Raw genomic sequence first — 6,000 nt, forward strand, 5'->3', positions numbered from 1 at the left:
GTTACAGAAAATTCAGGTTGAAAGTAACACACTCATAACAATGCACTAGGCAGATGTTACACACTGACAGCCATATCTCTTACAGCAGCCATTAGACTGATCTAACAAACACGACTGATGGATCCTATTGACAGGTATCTGCAGAAAGCTGAAAAAAGAAAATCTATTAGAGATACACTGTCAGGGGGGAAAAAAAAGTATCATTTTTTGTTTCAAACCAAGTATGACCTGACAGCATCTTTTTAATCCCATTAAAAGTAAGAAGCATTTACAGAAGTTGATACTTACTGAAGTCCATACTTACTGGCTCTAACCCTGATGGGAGAAGGCAGCTTAGACGTCAGCCTCTGGACGAGGCCCCTAGAAGCACACAATGTTTTCCAGCATATTTCTATCAGGAGAGAGTTGGAACATGCCAAAAGAACCAGGGAAACCAATGTCATAGAGAAAGAGAGCAAGCTTGGTTTATAACACCAACTGGAGACTGGCCAAGGAAGAAAAATGGCCAGGGAAGAAGAGGGTGCAGAACAGTCCCAATTTCATTTTGCACAGCCATGTATCTACTGAGGCTTTACCACAGAACATGCTGTCTCCTACAGCCCCGTTCCTCGCATCAAGCCTCCATGTGTCCTTCCTCACAAAATACACACTCTTTAGCAAATGCAGTACTCCCTAAATTTACCAAAATATTTTCCTTGTCTGTCCGTCTCACTAGCCTTCATCCACCTGCATCGACTCATCTCCCTCTGACCCTAGTTGCCCAACGGTTTCAGGCTTCCCATGTCCTACACCTCCCATTTCTCCCATTGCCAATACTGCACCTTGGTGGAGGTTCTCTGGCCTCCATGGTGGCACTGCTGTCGTCTTCCACGACTGGGCTTTGCTGGATTTTTCCTGGTAGCCTTGGGTCCCAACTGGCAATAAAGCGAATGCTGCTCTTCTGCTAGCAAGTCTCTCCTACTGAAGGCTTGTAAGTCTTCTCTCGTCTTCCCGACGCAGCAACCCTTACAAGGGTAAGCTCACTTGCTCATCTCTCCTAGACACCTCGCAGGCATCCAGGTCTGTGGACTAAAGCCTAAGCGCCTGTGACAAGCAGCCGAAGAGGAGGAGCCACTACCAGCACATGATTAGCACGTGTGGAGAACCACGGGTGGGCAGGGGACCTACTTTGAGCGCTGCTGATCTAAAAAAACCCCAATGGGCTGGGCTCTTTTACAGATGAAAGCTCCAGTTCCCAGGTTGACTTGTAGGTGTCGGCCCCCCAACAGTAATTTTCTAGAATGCAAGCACCAGTTATTCTTCTGATGCCTAGGTTCAGAATACTGTACCACCTTATCTCAAACAGCATTAGCAACTGAATCTACTCAACCCTTACAGACAGAGGAGTGGCTAAGGATTGCAGAGTTATTTGAATCATAAGATAAGTTTTCCATTAACCCTTTAGATCAAGCACCATCAGCCAACTCTGGTATGTATCCACCTTTGTGTCCATGCATCTCTTCTCACAGTGGGATGCAGACAGGACGCATCTAGACTGCAATCAAAACTTTTTTCTTCAGAACTTCTTGACTAATTTCTGCATTTCTGAAGAAGGGGATAGAATGGGCCAAGGTGCAAAAGAAATGTTTGTAAAAGTTTCATACTAAACAATTCCCATAAATAAATAAAAACCAAGTTGCAACCTTTTGGCAGTAGCCATTTTTGGCCTACTGTGATCAGAAAATTCTTACATGTATATGCAGAGATTACAGTCTTCTGACTGGAGACATCATGCAGATGGCAGGGATGAGGAGAGAATGAGTTGTTTGTGTACATCATGACATTTGGATCCAGTATCCAAGCCTCTTTCCTTACAGCTTAGGATTGGATTACCCCAAAAGCAGAAACATTATCTAACAACTTAACCCAGAAATTTGTTTCATCCGGTGTTCAGTTTTCTCAGAGCTCTTCACCATCCTTCGATAATCTGTTCAGCCGAACGATCAGTGAGATATGAACACTGAGCTTTCTGCAACGCTCCTCATGCTGGCATTCTGGCATGTGAGGAAGCCGTTACATTGCCACAAGCCGTATATCAACAAAATAACCTGTACTTCCTTGCATGTTTCTAACACATTTTTCTCTCTAGAGGGTTAACTTGGTCAGATCTGAAGTGACATTTTATTCTCCATATAACACTGTTAGGAAGGAAAAATAAGTTCTGATCTAAGTTTTGATAGGCTTAACTAAAACCACAACTATGAAAGTGAAACTCTTCTGAGTTCAGAACCCAGAGATGAATTTTGCAGCTTTCCTCCGCTGAATTACAGCTCCTGCAGTTTTCATTTTATCTTTTTTTTTTTTCCCTCCCCAGAGGAATTTGGTCCCAGAAAACACAACTGCTCTCAAGACTTGGAAATGCGCTTTCTCAACAGGTACAGGACAAGCAAGAACAACACACGCTTCCTGTGGTTGCCTCTGCCAACCTAAGGAGCAGTTGCAGCACCCTGGAAAGAGGGTTCTGCCTCCGTACCCAGCCACCGTCCGTCCGTGCCAAGACGCAGAACCAGGCAATAACTGCTGTAGTGCTTTTGTAGCGTCAATTGGGAACAGAAATCAGAAAGGAATATTGAGCCAGATCAAAGCTCGTGCTGTTTGGCATCCTGCCTCCCGCAGCAGCCTCCGGGAGACGCACAGCGGAAGAGCAGAGGAATCATTTTGAATAGCTATGGACACAGATAGGATCCCGCTTAGCAGCCCAGGGATACTGCCTGCTAGCTTTTCAAGTCTTCCCCTTTACAGCACCCAGCGTAGCAGCACCTGTCCGTACCCAGCACAGGCCACTACATGAAACTGCTCAATGGCTTTTAACTGTACTATCACACAAAAAAAGCAGAAAAAAAGGCTCCAGGCTACTGAAGCAACAGAAACCAGTGAAGGTGCTGCCTCAGCACAAGAAACTTATCTGGAATGTACCATAAGGCAGTTTTTCACAAAAGCAGATTAATATCATGGTCACATTGTGACAGAAACAGTTACATTTACATAACTTTCTAGCAGCACAACATTTTCTACTGCTAAGCCCCTCTGGTCTCCATCAGCTGCTTTGGCGAAGCTGCCTTCCCTCACACTCACCCACGGGCGAGTGAGCAGCTCGTCTACCAGCTACTACAGAGCCACTACCCTCATCCCACCTCCCACGGGATCTTGAGATTCCTCTCGTCTTTAAGAGATAATCCTACAACCACAACTATCTTATATTTATGGGGTAATAATGTCTCAAAGACTCCCAGTACTCTTTGCAACTTGACACATCAGATACTCCCAAGGAGTACGCTATGCACTGAAGAATTACCATGCGCAGCATCACTGGGGAACAGCACTGCCAACAAAACCACCAGAACGAGCTACACCTGCTCTTCCAACTGCTTCACTGAAGGGCAGGTACAAGCACTCAAGATATCTGGGTCCTGTTTTAAGCCTGCTTTAGAGCACTGAAAATGAACTTTCATCTCAATATTGTTCATTTCAGCAATTTATCAGGAGAGACCATCTTACAGAAAGAGGTGAAAGGAGCTTCTGCTTCCAGAATGGACTTCTGGACCACACCAGCCGGTATTTGATCAGCCACTGGGGCTGTTACCTTTCCTCTGGCACACGTACATGGTACTGGAGGAGCGGGAACCCTGCTTGCACATTTCAGCCCAAATCTGCCACCCTTGCAGGTGACTGGCCATCTTCTCACACTGCCACGTTGCAATGCTCATTCAGCACTGACTTTACAAGAAGAGTTACTATAAAATTAGACTAAGACCTCACACCACACAACAGCAGGATGTCATGGTTTGCAAGTCTTGTTCTAAGTTGCAATGGCACTTGGGAGCTGCCAGAACTTGAGATCATTTCTTCACTTGAACTTGTTTTTTCCACTTTCTAGTCTACCCAGCACCAACATGGATTTGTTGAGGTGATGCAAGAAGACTGACGGTGCCATAAATAAGATCGCATTAAACCCCTCGTTTATAACCAGAGGCCATAGCTGTCATTTACACTACCCTCCACCCTATTTTTCAGTCCCCATACACCTCCTCCTTCCAGTTGTTCTTAGCCAGACCTGCCGCTCCAACAATAGTCACTGAAGAAACACACCGACCAAGTGCCCACCCCTTCAGTGTTCTTCACTAGGGCCTCTTCCACCCTCCAATGATGGTGTTCAGGACTAGCAAATCTTAGAAAAATATACTATTTCCCACAGTTAAGCTCCACCCCATGATTGCAAAGGCAAACCAAAGTTACTCCTGCTGTTGGTTTACTTCCTAATTTATGAACCCCTGTAAGAGGAAACCAGATCACCCCCCATTTCAAGGCTTAATCAACACTGTAAAACAAGTAGATGGGGAAAAAACTCATCTAAGCAAACACTTTAATCTCAGGGTGGAATAAGGTATTTTAACAAAAAAAGTTGTTATTGACAAACAAAAAATGGCTTAAAGAACACATTAGAAATAATCAGCTCAGCAAACAGCTTACTTGACAGCACTCCTGTAACAGCTTGTTTTGAAAAACACTGGAACTGTGTTGCTCATTTCCACAATTACTTCTTTTTTGGTTTACACACGCTGACCACTACACATTCACACTATGTCAAGTCGCTGGCTCGTGTAGCGGTCAACATTCACATTGTTTCATCAAGTGTCCTGTTACGCCAGAATTTTTGGCCTGATTGATGCCACCAGTTTTCTCCAATCACTGGACAACCACCCTTGGACAACCAATGCTTTGCCACAGTCACGACACCATGCAGTGCTGTTACTGTCTCAGGTACTGACCTTACACCAGCAAAACCAAGGAGCATTTCGAACCTGGAATGCTTGCTGTGTGAGGAAACTGGCTTAAAGCAGAGGTTCAGAAAATAAACAAACAAAAATACAGTGCCTGAGAGCCTGTTAACTTAGCCACCGAGAAACCACCAAGGGAAAGAAGTGGATACTGGCTTCACGTCGCATCCCACACTCACGCAGCTGAGCCCTGCGAGGAAAGCAATTCAGATGTGGGCCTTTGGACTGGGCTCTGAGTCAGCAAGTCTTTTGGCTCAACAGGTTTGGAAGTCCTGGGACACTAGGCAAATTTCCGAGCACAGGAAAGGAACTCAAAGGCAAATAACAAAACACACATTTAAGAAATAAAACACATGTATAGGTGCTGGCCCCCATTAATAAATAAAATGAACAGACACCACACACACACACTACTCCACACATGACTTCAAGTCACTGAATCTTTGCAAGGCAAGGATCTGGACTGTATTAGCCACATTTTCCCTTCTGATTTGCAAGCAGCAACACCACAGCCCAGTCTATCCGCAGTGGAGCAGGCACACGCGAACTGTTGCATGGTGCATAAGGTGCTATGTTTCATGCAGTAATTCACACCTTTCACCTGTTGGAGTTTTTTTTTTTTTTTTATACAAACTACTGTGAACCAGACTGAACCCATACGGGGCAAAGAGGTTTTATAAAGAGGGGAAAGCCTGACTGACCCCAAGCCATTGCCCCTGCATCAAGCCCACTGCTGCATGCAGCTCTACAGCAAAGCCCCCCTGCACGCAGGGTAACACAACAAGGGGCCACGGAGCAAGAGGCAGTCAGAGGAGTCACAAGGCGGTCTTCAGCCCCAAAACAACCAGTGCAACTAGCAGTAATTCAGCTTTTAGCATGAAGACGTAAACTCGCTCAGAATTACAGCACATCCCACGTACATGGGGAATGCACATGTGCCCCCTCCCCCCCGCTGGAGTCCAGTTATTGTAGCCCAGGAAACAGCTAAATATTTGGCCCGTCAGACCAGTTACCAAGACCCTCAGAAATATCCACCCACAGTTGCCCAGCTTTTGACCATTTAAGAGTAAGATCGCCCATAGCCAAGTCCCCATCAGCGCTCGCAAGTGTTTATATAACGCGAAACATCCCTTGCAACTGTGCCTCAAGTACGAGAGGAAAAACACCGGGAAAGTTGGAGCGG

The sequence above is a fragment of the Cariama cristata genome, unplaced genomic scaffold (genome assembly GCF_000690535.1).
Source record: "Cariama cristata isolate BGI_N322 unplaced genomic scaffold, ASM69053v1 scaffold2973, whole genome shotgun sequence".
NCBI lineage: Eukaryota > Metazoa > Chordata > Aves > Cariamiformes > Cariamidae > Cariama > Cariama cristata.